This window comes from Maylandia zebra, linkage group LG3 (genome assembly GCF_041146795.1).
Source record: "Maylandia zebra isolate NMK-2024a linkage group LG3, Mzebra_GT3a, whole genome shotgun sequence".
NCBI classification, from domain to species: domain Eukaryota; kingdom Metazoa; phylum Chordata; class Actinopteri; order Cichliformes; family Cichlidae; genus Maylandia; species Maylandia zebra.
Genome location: NC_135169.1, coordinates 1,477,269 through 1,494,907, shown reverse-complemented (window position 1 = coordinate 1,494,907; position 17,639 = coordinate 1,477,269). Strand labels below are relative to the sequence as shown.

The 17,639-nt window shown below is 40.7% G+C and overlaps 1 long non-coding RNA gene across 1 annotated transcript; it reads right to left on the bottom strand.

Moving 5' to 3' along the window:
* Positions 1 to 10,183: 10,183 nt before the first annotated feature.
* LOC143414302 (uncharacterized) lies at positions 10,184 to 11,747 on the bottom strand. Its single transcript, XR_013094825.1, has 2 exons — positions 11,047 to 11,747; positions 10,184 to 10,513 (listed from the first exon to the last, which is right to left on the bottom strand). It is a non-coding gene; the product is annotated as an uncharacterized LOC143414302 (long non-coding RNA).
* Positions 11,748 to 17,639: the final 5,892 nt, after the last annotated feature.

Sequence of the window (17,639 nt, the reverse complement as noted above, 5' to 3'; positions counted from 1 at the left end):
TTGCAAGGTCCAGGTTTTCTTGATCCTGAGGCCCTCTGTCCCCCTTTAACGGGTGGACCATATGGGGGATGACCTCTGTGTTCACGCAGTTCAGATGCAAGCAAAGTCAGATTTACAACCATAACAGCAGTTACAGATGACACTCCCATCACTCCCCATTTTCCCACAGCTTTATTTTGGTGCTCCAGTTTTCCACTCCCATTTTAATGCCCCCTTATACCTTTCAAATGTACTTAGACTAGAACCTCTGTCTAAGGAGCTTTTAACCTTTATTTTTTTTGCTGCAGCTACCAGTGTCTTCCAGTTGGGTGATTCTCAGCTTCTTTCTTCGACCTCCGGGGTTAGGCCACCCTTTAGTCATTGCACAGTTCTGGGGATTATTCCGCCCCGATTTCAAACAAGGATCTGTGTGTTTTGGGTTCACCGGCGTGTCCCCCTTTTTGCCAAGAGCCTCTCGAACCTCGTTGGTCTGGTGTTCCTGGTTTTCGCCAACCCCTTCATGGTTATTGCTGTGTCTGTGGGATCCATCTTCTCCAGGAGCCCAAACGTCATGACACTTGACCCCAGTTGCTGTCTCGGCTGTCCCTACATCTGTCTCTGCTGTGAAGGGTCCTCACATCTCCGGGTCCCCGTCTGGTGTCTGTTCCTTTCTCTGCAAGAGACAGAAAACCAAAACACCTCTCTCCCTAGCCTTGATAATCTAATATTGTTATCCATTGTTGTTCTAATGATTCAAATTTGGTTTAAAATATTATGTTCAGGACCTATTCTAATCATAATCTATGTGTGTGTAAAAGAAATCAAAAATTAGTGAACCCTTTCTAAGTCTAACACATTATAAGCTTAAGTTTTACCATAGCTAAATTATTAAACACAGAAATAACGTCATAAGATGTTCATAAAACCATTGTTTGATGTTCGGACTCAACTCCCCCTTTTTGACACACTCCCATGTGTCAATTCATTGGAGCTAGACACTTAAAAGAGAAGGTTAGTGACATCATATCTGGTAACTGGTCCATCCAGAGCTGTAACATTTTGAAATGTACATACAACAAGCCAAACCACACCTTGGTCACACCAACCCTTTTCTGCCCCGAAGATGTCCAATGCCATCCTAGTATGGACTGTCAAAAGTGGCTTTAACGCTGACTATCCTGACAATCCATTTTATAACGTTTCCTGGTCAAATTTGCCAATCTCTGCACCAGGGTTTTAAACTTTTCGCCATTTCCATTAGTTGTTATTTTTATTTAGTTTCGACTCCAGATTTTAAATTTTTACCAGTTGTAATTAGTTTTTACCAATTCTTTACTAGTTTAGTTTAGTTTTTATTTTCTGAAAATCCTTAGTTTCAATTTAGTTTTATTTGTGTTTTGCAAAAATTAAGTGTAACAAAATCCCAGTACCATCATATCAGTCATGCTCTTCTGGTTATCCTTGGGTGTTGAGACTAATAACTATTTACTCTTGCCGCACCGAGTGTTCCTAATTTTGGTTAAAGTTAATTGATAATCTTTTGAAGGCGATTGTTTCACACCTTTATTCAGATGTCCCAGTCCTGTTGTCTCGGGATACATCACGCTGCCTTATCTGGGGTGAGCTGTTTTCTGGGGATGCGGGTTGAGTGGGTGAGCTCTTCAAGGAGGGGGAGTGTGCTCCCCCTGATGACCCAGTATTTCATTTTTGCACACTGTAGTACACATTTTAGTTTTTGCTTGTAGCTCGCATACTCTACTTGCCACTCCTCTAAGTCCTGATGTTTCTTAGAGAGGGCAACAGTACCTTTAAAATTATATCACATGTGTGGGGGTGTGGCCTTGCCAATTGTTTTGCCCACCTTTTCAAAATGGCTGGCGTGCCCACAAGGATATTTCATGGAAAAAGAAAGGTAAGCTTGATATTTATATTTAAAATGTTTTGTTAAACTCAGATTTTTATTTTATTCTTTTTGCAAGTACCCCTCCTCGGTGGCGAGAAACTGTTGGTGTGGTCAAGTGGGTGCTCTAGAAACAAACGCTCAGGACAGAACAGTTATCAGTCATGTACTTCCTACAAATTTTGCATATGTTTTATTTCATATTGATCCTCTGAGTGTAATGGTACATTTTAATTTGAATTTATCCAAACTAAACACAATATTTTCTTTATTTACTTTGCTCTTGTTCTTTTGCAGTGCCACATCCTATCAAATGTCCCTGTCGATTATATTCTACATTTAATAACTTACTATTTCAAGTGAGAACCTAAATCATGTGGACCAATGTTTATTATTGCATATCTCTATTCTGAATGTGGCCAGTCATTCATAGGTATTGTTCAATTTTGGCGATTTTCCTCTATAAAATTTAATTGACTTTTTACAGTGGCCTGCTATGGTTAATAATGACATGTTCCAGTCATGAGTGGTATCAAAAGTCTTCTCCACTGTAGCATTTGGCATTCCCAATAATATAACATGATACCTTAATCAAAACACAGCTAATATAGCACAGTTTTCTTAATGCAAACATCAGTAACTCAAAATCAGCAACCACAGTGTTAAGTCTGCAGTTCATACTTATGTGAAGCTAGAGTCTCCTCCTCCAATCTCTCTTATCCTCCTGCTCCTGAAAAAACAAAACAAAACAAAGCGAAGCATCCACCCTTCTCTTGTCGGCTGGGTGAATTGTTTATGAATTGTTTATTGGCATTTACTAATCCTAAAGTTGGTGCAGTCATTGTCTCAGTATCAAGTCAGTCAAAACTTTTAGTCGTCAGTCCATCACAGTCCATTCACATGCATACCTCCATACACATTCATACCAGATGTTGCTGATAATGGAGTCTCACGCGCAACCTATTCGAGCATCCATCACCAGCAAGATGACGTCATCATTTTAAAGGAAAACAATTCCTTGTTGTTTTTTTTTTTGTTTTTTTGTTTTTTTTTTTTTTTTTTTGGGCCGGATTGACTCGGTGCAATCCTTTTAGACTTAGAACTTCTCCCAAGCCAATTACAATCATGGAGAAGCACACTTTGCAACTGTTTACAGTAATAATATTTTATAGCGCTTTAAATTTCAATCTTTCAGGCCTTGTTTAAAGAGCTGATTGTTAAATCATGAACTCACAAAATATCAACATATCACCACCGGTGGATCACACCTCTCAGATGTTTTTTCTCCAGTGCACTGTAACAAAAACGAAAACAGACATAACCAACAAAATACTACTAAAATAACTCAAACTAGGGCCCGTTGCAGACATGTCCAAGCATAAAACTATCCCTCTCTCGCTTACGAGAAAGAACACAAGCCAAAGCTCACTGATAAAATCAAGCTAGCGCTAAACAAAACCAAACAATCAACCAGAAATTCACAGGAAAATTTTGCTTCCTGCCGGGACAATATTGTGTGGGAATGAGAACCTCAGGTGCCGTAACTCCTTTTGTTCCTCCTTGAATTAAATCTCAATCACAGAAAATGCGGTACTCCGACCTAAAACTTACACTATTAATTCATCAATTTCACTCTGTGCCACTGTTCCTCATCAGGGCTGTGTGAAGCACAGCAAAGAATTCAGTCAAGGCCTTGAGCCATAAACAGACATCACGCACAGACATTGTTTTCATAACCAAACCGTTTTAGAGCTTATTCCTAAAATCTACATAAATGCCCTCTGGGTGACATATAACACATTCTAAGTATTTAATGGTAATCAATGGCTCCTCATAAAAATTATGCATTGGGATGTTTGTGTGCAGCATTTTGCATATCAGCATAAGCAAAGCATTCTTCATTGCATCAGCGTGTGTGTGTGTGTGTGTGTGTGTGTGTGTGTGTGGATCACTCTTCATTGCACAAGCGTGTGCATGTGTATGTGTCTGCATCACTTCTCAGTGAATCATCATTCCCGTGTGTGTGTGTGTGTGTGTGTGTGTGTGTGTGTGTGTGTGTTCGTTCATCACTTTCCTGTTCTGGTGTTCTGGGTAAACCACGGCCTGAAGCGTGCCCTGGGGTCCTGCCCCCCCCTCCTTTTTCAGTTTGTTTGCGACCATTGCTGCTGCTGCTCAAAATTCAGTCCGTCCTGGTTCTGACCCCAATTGGGGCAGTCCTTTCTCCAGTGTCGATGTTCACCGCAGGTGAAACCTGCATCTTCTTCTGTGTTTTTGTCCATTCTGAGGTGCCTTCTGTCCTCAGTTACTCCTCTTGTCTCGGTCACGCCCTTTTTCGCCACCCGATCATCCGTGTTGGTCCATCACTGTCCTGCACAGTGTGAATGCAAAGTTATCAAGGTCAGCATTCTTTCGCTCGGCCTTACTTTTCATTCGGGCTTGGCGGGCGTCTCGTCACAGCTCTGTCAGCTGACGCAGTCTGGGAATTTTCCCCCGTGTAGTGAAACGGGCCTTAGGTTTAGTGCTCTCCGTCTCGGCTGCATGAGATCACATTCCTGCAGGTCTGTTGACATTCTCAGGTCGTTGTTGTGGGTCCAGCTGTTGCAGCATTTGGTCAGTGTCACGTATGGGGGAGAGCAGGAGTCCAGTCAGCCTCGGCTTTCAGGGCCGGCAAAGCAGCCTGTAATTAAATATGTATAGAAAAAACAAAAACAAAACAAATCAAAACAAAAACAAACAAAAACAAACAAAAAACAAAAAACAAAAACAAACGAACAGGAAAATGTTGTTGTGTTGGCTGTGTTATTCAGAGGGGAGGCAATGGGGCCAGGCCCTGTGTCAGCCTTCTCTCCCCCTTTTTTTTTGTTTTTTGTCTCCCGATATAATCAACTCCTAACCCACCAAGTTGACAGGACAACACCGGTATATGTTAAAATTCTTAAGATCATGTTTAAAAGCCCAAAAATGGAACTTTCTTTCGTTCAGTAATCACTTTTATTAATCAATCAACAGAAAACATGTCACAATTTGAATCTTTTAACCACTAAATTTGTTGTGTCTTGCCTGGTTGGTTAGACCAGTGTTCCTTTTTTTTTTTTTTTGTTAAATTGTTGTCCTGCAACCCAGAGGGTTTCTTTGTCAGTAATGTATAGACTTCATCATTTAAGTATGTTAATTTTTCTTTAACCTTGCTGGAAAATCTTCACGTGTTCATGAGTGTAAGCTGTTTCTTCATTGCGTGTATGTGCATTTGTATAAAAGCAGGTTAATTTTATCTTTTCTCAAACTAGGCGTTACCTTAAAAGGAGCCTTTCTCTCAGATTTCTCTGCTTGTGTGTGTTTTTGTTTCACCTTTTTGTTGTGATGCTCCGGACGCCTTCCCAACCTCCACAAGTCCGTTGGCCCCAATTTTATGTGTTAAAACTTCTCTTAATTTCTCCTCTAATTCTCTCCTCGCTGCTGTCTTTTTACAGCTGCTGATTCGTGCTGGGTGTGGTTCCCATTACCTATAATTTTGCTTCGGCCGCTGTGCTTGTGGGGGCAGTTGGTCCAGGTCCGCAGCTTCCTGTATTAACACACTAAGAGATTTATTTTAATTTCATTTTCATCACTTTTAAACCGATAAGCAGGCAACACGCCTACCTTGACAGCGTAAACTGTACGCCAGTCTCCCAACACATTCCTCTCTCTACTCCTCCATAATTCTCCACTGCACACCTCTTACTATCTCTCCTTTTTATTTTTATTACACCACAGAGTAATACACCCAATTATGCCCGTCTATCTCTATGTGGCTCCAAATTCCCTCTTTATTTTAATTTCACACTCGTCAGGGGACAGGCACACAACAATTTCAACCACTGAAACGAGGAATTCAACCTTTTTATATTTCTTCACTAATCTAGACTCAACGTTTGTTCGCAAAATGTGTCTTGTTCTAGTCCGGAAATAAATGTGAACCCGTGATTACACGGTCGTTCCAGTGTTATTTCCGTGGCTATGCGGGGGCCCTCACCTCCCCAAGTCACCACCTCAGCACCCGGACGCCGCCGGTCCTGGCCAAGCGTCCCTGGACAGGAGGGTCGCTACTCCATAGGCAAAGTTCCACAGGTACACTAGGCATCAACCTTTGATCCTAAAATGTGTATTTGCTCTAATGCCCTCCTAATCAAACACATTAACCGTCACTGTCACTGTGTTCACGCTTCACACTCCACACAAAAACACACTCAGAGCGCGCCTCACTCACACTCTCACTCAGTGCGCGCTTTACCCACAAGACAGCACCCAGAGCGCGCCTCGCAGCTTCACACACACTCTCTCACCCAGAGCGCGCTTTGACACTCACACACAACACTTTTCCTCAGCGGGAATTTTACACAGAAACCTCTGAGCTCAACTATTAGATCTTCTTAAAGCACACTGCACCATAGACCAAAATACCCCTTTCTCTGCGATTATGACCGCCACCACGGGGCAAAGTCGCATCATAAAAGTGATGCTTGCATCCCCGAAGTTATACCTGACATCATAAACCAGGTGTTGCTATTTACTTAAATTTTTACTTTGTATTATGGCCGCAGCCCTTTATACTCGACTGACGCCACAAACCACCGTCAAAACCTCTATCAAATGTACTAAAACTAGCACCAACCACTACTGCACTTCACGGCCGCACCACCGGAACACGCCGTATCATAAACCAAACCTACGGACGTGTTTCGCTCTCGCGTTGCCAGCGTCCAACTGCACCGTGAAGCCAGTATCTGCTTGTCCTTAAATCAACTTCTATTTCATAGCCGGCAAAAGCCAGGACGTCACTGACACCATAAACAAAATAAACAAACCTCGACTTCAATGTACTGAACTTATGGCCGCGTCTTCAGAATAAATTCTAACGTATTATTGCTACAGAAGCCAGTATTAGACAAAATTAAATGTGGAAGGTAAAGTGGCTGCACTCTAGTCCAACGTAGTATGTTATTAGTATCTCGGTAGAGGCAGATTACTGCAATCTAGACCAACGTAGTATGTTATTAGTATCTCGGTAGAAGCAGTTTACTGCAACTAGTCCAACGTAGTATGTTATTAGTATCTCGGTAGAAGCAGTTTATTTAACACACTGGAATTCAGCCTCAACTTATGTTGTTAGTATCTTGCGCCAAAAACCAGACACCGACAAATTTACTGTGAAAATACATGTAACTCAGTGAACAGATTAATTTGGAAAGCCCAATATGCACATTTGGTATTTATAATACAACAGGCTGTGCTTACCTTTCTGTTTTAGGACCGGTCCTCTGTTCACCTCGCCTCACGATCTCACCAAAGGTCAAATCTGCACCTCCTCAGCACACCAAAGATCCGGGTCACACGGCACCAAGTTGTTGAAAACACGCAGTTCTTTGAATCTTTGGGCTGAAGGAGGGACAATACTCGGTGTATAAATGCTCAATCAACAATCATTTATTTGCATACAATTCAACAATAAGAGCATTAGAACGTCCGGACGGGAGAGATGCTACCAGAGGGTCAGGCACATGTCTCAAAATGGTGACGGGTTGCTCAGCTTTTTATAGTCTCTAGTGGCCCCCAGCTAGTCGTAAAAGCCAAAACATCACATTTTTTCTCTGTTACAGCGCCTAAGTTATGACCTCGGCAGTTGTTTCTCTGCTTTCTGTAAGGTGGGGGTGTGGAATGTGGTCTGTCTATCTCCCCTGTCTTTAGACACAGAGTCTCCTGCTTACAACCTTCTCTTCATGATTCAACAATTAAGCATGTCAAGAAAACAGTGTAACACATTCCCAGCAGATCAAGGATACAGAGTGATGCACATTTATCTAATGAACTAATATGTGAATATGTTCTGTTAACTCAAAAGTATAATGAGAACTAAACTACATACAGCTCACACACTCTATTTTAAAGGGTATAATATGATCTACAGCAGTATTCTAATTCAACTACTTTGATCACATATATAAGGTAACATATAATAACAGAATAATATCACACCACCACAGGAAATTTATTTTGAGTGTCTTCATAGTTTTATTTTTGAAATACACCAATTTTTATACACTGCAGGAAAAACGAAAATAAATATTATACTGCAAATTTGCAAAAAAGCAGCATATGCATCAAAATAAACTATTTCCAGCAGTGCAATATGAGTCCTAAGAATCCCAGAAACGACACAGAAAGTCATAAAGTCAAAGATAACTTTTAAAAAGAGCAGTATAGGCCCTGAGGCCCTGATCGCAAAAAAAGACTACATTTCCGCGAAAATGACGTCACTTCCGGTTTCGGGCAGGTAATGGCGGAAATGCAAAAGTTCGCGCTGACGTCTATTCCAACGTAGGAAGTGTTTTGAACAGCTGATGAGATCGGCAAAGCGTGTTTCTGGAATATTATGTTTTTGTTCCTGCAAGCGCTTTTTATGCAGTTTTTGCAAAGCTTTATGTGGAAGGAAACCGTGACCTAGGACACGCTGATGGCATCAGATGTAAGTACAACTCCTCCGGTTTCATATGCAAAAAAAATTTTTGCGCTAGCTTACGTGGTTGCAGTGCTACTGGGATTTAAAAATAGTTACGCATAACAGAGCGTTCCCGCTCCGATCGGCTCTAAAGGGTTAACAATGGTCTACAGCCAATCTTGTGTATTATTATACAAACTTTGGTTGTAAGATTCAGATAACTATTTAATAAAAGCTAAATATTTTATACGAGAGTAAGAGAGAAAAGTATATCTTTGTGTCCCCCTCTCCCTGTTAATGCCCTACCTGGCCCCCTGGCAAAAGCTGTGCTAGATCCGCCCCTGCACAGTTACCAGCTGTCAGCTACACACAAAAAAAAAAAAAAAAAAAAAGGAGCTTGGTGTTAGTTGTCTCTCAGAAACAGTTCATAACTTCCCTTCAACTCATTCATGTCACCTAAAAGGTAAACCTGTTTCTCCATCACCAGTTCAGCTCTGATGACTCAGTAAGGACATCTCATGGTTAAGACCAGCCCTTTTTTTTCCAGCTGTGGCTCCATCAAACATCAGCTGATACTAGAAATTAAAATCTAAATTCTAACAACAGCTGATCAAGCTTAAACGTGCTGCTGTTGTTTAGCGCGATAAACAAACAAGAGAGAAAAGCCGATCATTGATCAGTTTCACGATTGAAGTTGCAACAGGCGAGAGAATGACAGGGGAGCCCGAGTAACGACAGAATAAATCCAGCTTTGTGTCTTCTTCCATTCTACCTGAAGAACGGGACAAACTGTGTTCCTTTTCAGCTCAATACGAAACGCGTAATATTTTCTCTGAATGCGGGATGATTTCGTTTGCACGGGACGGTTGGCAACCCAATAACTAACCTTATGAATACAATAAAGTTCACCATCAGTAACACAGCACCCACCCAGCTGTACGACTTATTGGTCGTGTCCAAATTCATGGGCTGCATCCTCCTGAGGCCGCATTTGTAGACCGATTACGTCATGGCGCGGCCCAGCCAAACTCCAGTTTCCAGCAATGGCAACTGAACTTGAAAGTGTTACTCATTTGTTTTATGACTGTTTATATAGTGCTACATTTTGGAGAGAGCTTGAAAATTATATACTGTGCAAGACAACATACGAAATCAAAATTGAAGGGAAGAACATTATCACTTATTTTGAAACTAAAGAAAAAGAAAAATGTGCCATTGTCAATCTTTATATCTTATTAGGGAAATTCCATATACATAAATGTAAATTTCAAAACTCAACCCCATCATTTAATTTGTTTTTGATTGAAATTGAATATTATTTAAACTCTCTTAAATTAACTTCCAATAAGAAAGGTTTATCACTGATTGAAATTCATTCAGAAATGTTTAACAAATGAGCTGTCACAAGTACTAAATTATGAAGTCTGTCACATCCCCCCCCCCCTTTTTTTTCTTTTTTCTCTCCTTTATTTATTTGTCCTGCTTGTTTCATTGTACTGTATATTGTTGCTTTTGTTTGTCTTGTATGTCCACTATTCAGGCTGAACTGGAATGACTGGCTGTTCATTTTGTAAGCTCAATAAAGTTTGAAAACAAAAAAAAAACGTTTCCAGCAATGGCGGCCGCTACTAAGTTTTAAAATTACTCTTACTAATCTTTCTGGGTCACAAAATAAACTTTTAACATATTTTCAGGCGAGAAAGTAGCTGTGTAAATGTAACGCGGTTAAAGGACCAGGGCGCCTGACTGCAGCCTCATAGACAATGAGCTATCAGAATAAGATTCGACTATGGAGCCTGAGGGTGTGAATAAAGCACAGGAAACAAAAGTAGAGCTCAAAATATATATATTATGTTTGTTATGAGAAGTGTATAGACGGATGTACAAAAGAAAGAAAAACATATGCATATGTTTCACAAACAAAAATAATGTTGACAATACAAAACAGCTTATTAGGTTCCAAAAGGAGGTGGGATGAGGTGTAGTCCAGTATGTGATTTAGTTTAGTTCCATGGACCTGTGATAGGTCATGTGTCAACAACTTGTGATTCAGTCCATAGGTTCATAATTCCTACCGCAACGTAGCGGTGGTCGGGTGGCTCGCCATCTCACGCTGATCAGGGCTGATCGCGGGAGAAAAAAAAAAAAAAAAACCTGACCTAAACAAGGTCAAAAACATAAATTATCATTCACAGAAGAAAATGAAACAGCATTCTACTGCTGTGACAAAATAAATACATAAATAACAAAGACAAGTAATTAATGCCATGTTTCATACAACAATCAACAAACCATCATCTCTTATAATGAATTTCATTCAAAATACTGTTATAGAAAAACATTCTCATGGGTCCCATCAAAGTATATCAGCCACAAAGCTAATAACTACTATCCAAAGTTAATCAAATATATTTACAAAACTCATTTAATCACAGGTGTTGCGCAACAGATTCAATAATTTAAATGGAATTTAACTCAATGCAAAATCTCATAGGCCGTTTCGGCATTTCATCAGAAAAGTAACAAAAAACATCCAAAACGGATAAACAAAAACAACAATATTCAATAGATGAAACTAGTAATTGCACTTATTGTCGCTAGCCTAGCATTAGCTTACCGGCATTGTAGGATGTGCGATCGCGGCTCCGCATTTACATTAATTGTGACAAAACAAAACAAACAAATAACTCACCGTTGAGTCGATTGTGAGGTAGTGTAAAGACGAATGAATCGGCTGGGTTATTGCACGCTGTCAACTGGTCTGTAGTGTAGGATTTGTCGATATCTGACAAGTACGCCACCACAGGGACACAGCAGCAGGGAGGAGCAGGGACATGCAGCTGATTGACCCGCAACTTATACAGGGTTCATTCCCGCCACAATGAAGGGACTGGCGGAAATGGGGTCATGGGTTACCGTGGTTACATAAACATCAAATATCTGCTCGGTTTATCAAGATATCACATATTTGCCAAAGTGCTTCGACGGGTTAGGGTTCGGCTGCTTTTTAAGCGAAGCGGCGCTAGCTAGCCGGCTAGCGTCAGTACACAGGAACTACTTCCGGTAGTTATACAAAATAAAAGCGTCCCCCATTATAATCCGCTATAATGCTCTTATTGTGAAGGGCAAGCGGGACGCCATACTTCCGGTCAAACTACGTTCGCTATTTTTAGAAACGTTCCTACCGTTTAAGATTTACACAGCGCACACAGCTGTATAGAAACTCCGTCGTGCTAGCTAGCACGCAGTACGAGTTATCGTTAGCCACCACCGGTCGATCGGGGGTGAAAGGAGAGACTGAAAGGGTGTTTTTTAGCGAAGGGTCGCTAGCCGCGGCTAGCTAGCCGGCTACATTGTGAGAAATCTCTTGCTAATATGGGATGTTTTGACAAAACGAGCAGATATTTGACATTTACACACCTACATTCTCGCCTGAAAATATCTTAAAAGTTTACTTTGTGACCTAGAAACACGAATAAGAGGAATATATTACACGAAGTGGGAGCCGCCATTGTTTCACTCGGTAGAGGCGTGCTTTGCATTGTGGGATATTGAGTTTTAAGGCAAAGCATTGTGAGATGTGGAGTTTTAAGGCAAATTTGCACTAAAATGTAAATATTTACAAAACTATAAAAGTTATGAACACCAAAAGTCATAGCATAGTAGTCCAGACCCAGCCGCACAAAATGATATAACATATGTAACCCTTGTGTCAAAACTGTGCGGCACATGAGCGCGGGAAAATTTTCACTAAAATATTAATATTTAAAAAACTATAGAAGTAATAAACACCAAAAGTCATAGCACACCATTCCTGATCCAGCCGCACAAAATGATATAACATATGTGAACCTTGTCTCAAAACTGTGGGGCGAGTTACGCGTGGAAATTTCAGGCTGAAAAAGGAAAATAATAATAATAAGAATAAGAATAATAAATCCGAGCAATAGTAATAAGTGTGCCTTTTGGCATAGGCACACTTAATAAGAATAATAAATCCGAGCAATAGTAATAAGTGTGCCTTTTGGCATAGGCACACTTAATAATAAGAATAATAAATCCGAGCAATAGTAATAAGTGTGCCTTTTGGCATAGGCACACTTAATAAATCCGAGCAATAGTAATAAGTGTGCCTTTTGGCATAGGCACACTTAATAAAATTTCTTGGGGTGATCATCGACCACAAGCTCTGTTGGAAGCCACACATCACTTATGTTCGGGAGAAATTGGCACGGGGCATTGCCGTCCTGGGGAAAGCAAAGCATATGTTGGATCAGAAAGCACTGCACATTTTATACTGTGCTTTACTACTGCCATATATGAGCTACTGTGTAGAGGTCTGGGGAAACACATACAAAAGTAACACACAAACAATAACTATAATACAGAAAAGGGCCATTAGATTGTAGGGTACAGGGACCATACAAATGCACTCTTTGTCAAAATGCAAGCTATCAAATTCCAAGACTTGGTGAAGCTTAAAACAGCGCAGATAATGTATAAAGTAAGAAATAAATTGCTTCCCAAAGAAATCTGTAAATTGTTCATAGAAAGAGAAGGTGGGTATAACTTAAGAGGGAGATGGAATTTAAAAATACAAAGTGCTAGAACAACTTTAAGAACTATGTCTATCTCAATTGCAGGAGTTAAATTATGGAACAGTCTAACAGAAGAAATAAAAGACAGTCAAAACATAAAACAGTTTAAAGTAAAATATAAAAACCTAATTTTAAATAAGTATAAGAAGTGGAGATTATTGTGGACTTCAGGAAGCACACAGCCCCACTCCCCCCCATCATCCTGACTGACACCCCCATCACCTCTGTGGACTCATTCCGCTTCCTGGGTACCACCATCACCCAGGACCTGAAGTGGGAGCCCACCATCACCTCCGTCATCAAGAAAGCCCAGCAGAGGATGTACTTCCTGAGGCAGCTGAAGAAATTCAACCTGCCAACACGGACGATGATGCAATTCTACACTGCAATCATCGAGTCCATCCTCACCTCCTCCATCACCGTGTGGTACGCTGGAGCCACTATCAGGGACAAACAGAGACTGCAGCGTGTTGTGCGCTCTGCTGAGAAGGTGATTGGCTGCAGACTCCCATCTCTGCAGGACCTGTACACCTCCAGGACACTGAGGCGTGCAGCCCGGATCTCAGCTGACCCTTCTCACCCTGGACACAGTCTGTTTGACCTGCTCCCCTCAGGCAGGAGGCTCCGGTCCATTCGCACCAGAACCTCTCGCCACAAGAACAGTTTCTTCCCCTCTGCTGTTGGACACATGAACAATAACCACATGACTGTCCCCGCCACTAACACATGACCCTACGCTGTGTCACTGCATCATTTCATGTCTGGCACTGATCACCACCTGCACTCATGTATATATCTTTCTACGTAGCACTCATAATTCTTATTCTCATGTATATATCTCATGTATATCTCATGCACATATCTTTCTTTCTACATAGCACTTTAATTCTTATTGTTTGCACTGAAGCACCGCAGCAATTTCCTAATGTTGTAAACCTCAACATCTGGCAATAAACCCATTCTGATTCTGATTCTGATTCTGATTCTGAATGAAGAAAACGGGGTTAACCCAGGACGGTAATGTAGCTGGTAATGGTGTTGCGGTTCTTTTTTGTTTTTTTTTGTTTTGTTTTGGTTTGTTGTTTTTCCATAACTTGTGTATCTGCAAATATACACATTCTGTATTTTTCATATGAAAGAAACTATACTGTGGTGGGGCTTGCTAATTTCTTGTTTTGATTCATGCATGTTATGTTTTGTTTTACTTCATATGTTTCAATTAAATGAATGAGAGGTAAAACTTGAGGGGGTAGGGACAAATAAGTAAATACTTCAGCCTACTCCTTTTCAAACAAATAATGGAATGATATTTTGTAATGATTGTGAAGGCACATGTTTTAAATGTTTGAAATAAAAATGAACTGAACTGAACTGAACTGAAATCTGGCCAAGAGGACAGCTGAGATTGCAACAAATGCAAAAAATAGTTCTGTAAACATGTTTTTTTCCCCTCTTTATTTATAAAGTTTTGCATATGTAATTTGACATATCAGGCCCAATACAGCAAGTACCAACCGATATAAAGACATATATCAAAACAAATTAGGCCATTAAAATTCGGATGATAACAATAAAACAGAAAAAAGAAAGAGAAAAAAAAAACAACAACCCACACACAGAAAACAACAACAAAAAACAAACAAAATAAAAAAATTATTAAAAAATCAACTCCCTCCCAAAACCATAACAAAAGGGAACCCCATGGTTCAAAAGTTTAGTCTGTTGTAAGTGTTTTCAATGAGTTAAAGTAAATGATAAAAGGCTGCCACATCTGTGAGAACTTATTAACAATTCCTCTGAGTCTAAATTTTATTTTCTCCATTTTTAAAAAGAACATAACATCTTCCATCTGTAAACATGTTTTAAGCGGACAAAAGGAAGCTGATTGATTTTATAATGTAAGTACAATAACACAGATATTTGAAGTTTACTCAGCTACATTCTCGCCTGAAAATATGTTAAAAGTTTATTTTGTGACCGGAAAAGAATAAAAAGAGTAATATCAAAACTAAGTAGCTGCAGTAGTAGTAGTAGCTATTGTTTGAAACTGGAATTAAGATAAGATAAGATAAGATAGAACTTTATTAATCCCTCGGGTGGGTTCCTCTGGGAAATTCGACTTCCAAAAAAGCACAGCAACGACCGAAGTTACAGTTACAGAATTGTTATATATATATATACACACACACACACACACACACACACACACATATATATATATAAATACAGAGACAAATATAAATAAAATATACAAAGGGGATAAATAGAATAAATAGGAATAAAAAATAAAAATACAAGTGAATTGCACATTTCAAGTATTGAGTCTATTGCACTGTTGACTATTTACAAAAAGTATTGCACAAGGTATTGTACAGTGAGGTGAAGAGGCACTACAGCTTAGTTGTTCCCCCCTCCTTTGTCCTCCTGTTTCCCCTCCCTCTCCCCTTCAGAGAGGAGTTAAACAGTTTGATGGCGTGTGGGACAAAGGAGTTTTTAAGTCTGTTAGTTCTTGTCTTGGGGAGAAGCAACCTGTCACTGAACAGACTCTTCTGATTGTTTATGGCCGTGTGCAGAGGATGCCCAGCATTGTCCATAATGTCCAGCAGTTTCTTTAGTGTCCTTTTCTCTGCCACTGTCACCAGAGTGTCCAGCTTCATGCCGACCACAGAGCTAGCCCTCCTGATCAGTTTCTCCAGCCTGGATGAGTCCTTCTTTGCTGTGCTGCTCCCCCAGCACACCACAGCATAGGCTGGGCCAATCTGGGATATGGTTTTTCAATTTTGTTGTCCGGGTGTAATTCGGGAGAAATTGGGGAGAATGGTGTGGCTGTGGGAGATTTTCGGGAGGGGCACTGAAATTCGGGATTCTCACAAAAAAATTGGGAGGGTTCGCATGTATGGCCTAGCATAGCCTGTAACGTTTTTATGACAGACACATTTTATGAGTGAAACTTGACTTTAAGTGACTTACAGGTTTCTTTTTGAAAAATACTTTCTTATATCCAGAGATGGGCAGTAACGCGTTACTTGTAACGCGTTATTGCCCATCCTCCTCTCCTCCTCGCAGCGCAGGCTTGCCGCTGCTAAAACTAAACGGAGCTCCCTGTAAGGCGCAGCCAATCACATTGTCCATATTTGTCACATGAGGTAGGACTCCAGTAGAGAACATAATTTAACTCTTTCTGCACCGCTGGGTGAATGAGATGTTGATTGATCGCTGTTTTTTTCTTCTTCTTTCTATCGTTTTTGTTTTAATTTACTGTCTTTACTTGAGAAGATCAAATTATTGGTGGGGACATGTCCCTTCCATCCATGCCAAATGTACGCCCTTGCGTTACACCCCAATTTAACATCACCGCACTAGAAATTAGAATCAGACTTATGGGAAAGGAGACCCCTTGGACATAAATCAGCATGATGAGAACTATTGAAAAGAAAAGAAAAATTATCTAAGGAGAATTAATCAATTTCCATCTGCTAACATGGGGGGGGGGTTATGACCTACACTGCAGCCAGACACTAGGGGGCGATAGAGACGTTTTGGTTTCATTTTTGGGGTACTGTCGCATCGTCCATGGTCGTGTCCAAATTCATGGGCTGCATCTTCCTGAGGCTGCATTTGTAGACCGATTACGTCACAGCGATGCGCCGAAGGCTGTCCAAATTCGTAGACAGGAACTCTTTTTCCCCGAATTTGAAGGGTGGGTCGGGTGTGTCCTTCGTGGCCTACCATATCCCAGAATTCATAGCGCAGCCCAGCCAAACTCCAGTTTCCAATAATGGCGGCCGCTACTAAGTTTTAAAATTACTGTTACTAATCTTTCTGGGTCACAAAATAAACTTTTAACATATTTTCAGGCAAGAAAGTAGCTTTGTAAACATCAAATATCTGCTCGGTTTATCAAGATATCGCATATTTGCAAAAGTGCTTCGACGTTTTCGGAGCATCTGCTACCCACCAGCCCAACCATAACCTAAAAATGTTATTGTTGGGCTTTTTTCAGTGTTTTATTTGCTCGTGAGTAAATCGGTTTGGCTGAGATTAAAGTTATTAGATTAGATTAGATAAAATAAAACTTTATTAATCCCCCAGGATTTTCACACAGCTGAATAAACGTCAAGCAGAAAACTGATTAAACAGAAGTGTGAGACGGTCGAGAATTTACGCCAGTGTCCTGTTATATTTTAGATAGCAAGGAGCAGACGGCCGAGTTTATTAAACTCCACCGAGACAGCGGTGAAGCTAATCAGAAGGCTAGACCGTCCAATTTCCCCAGCCGTTTACTTCCGGCCTACCCGACCTTCTGAGGACCCGGCCCACGTAGACCGCGAAGGCCGGGTCCTCAGGAGGATGCAGTCCATGAATTAGGACACATGCTCTATTGTCATTGATCTCTCCTGCCTCCCCTTTCCCTCATCCAACTCCTGGCCTCTGTGGAAGCTCCGCCACTATCAGCACCAAACTTTTTTACACATCGGCCAGCATCTGGCCAATCCACCACATTTCATTGTTTATACCATTAAAGAAAAACGAAAAATAACCATCGGCCCACCGGGCAAATGCCCGATGGCAAGTCCAGCTATGACTTCAGTCTTTCTGTCACTGAATTTTAAAAAGCTAAGAGTCTCTTTAGTAAATACAGCAGCAACGATCAAAAGACGTGTTTGAGCTGCTGCAGATGTTAGTA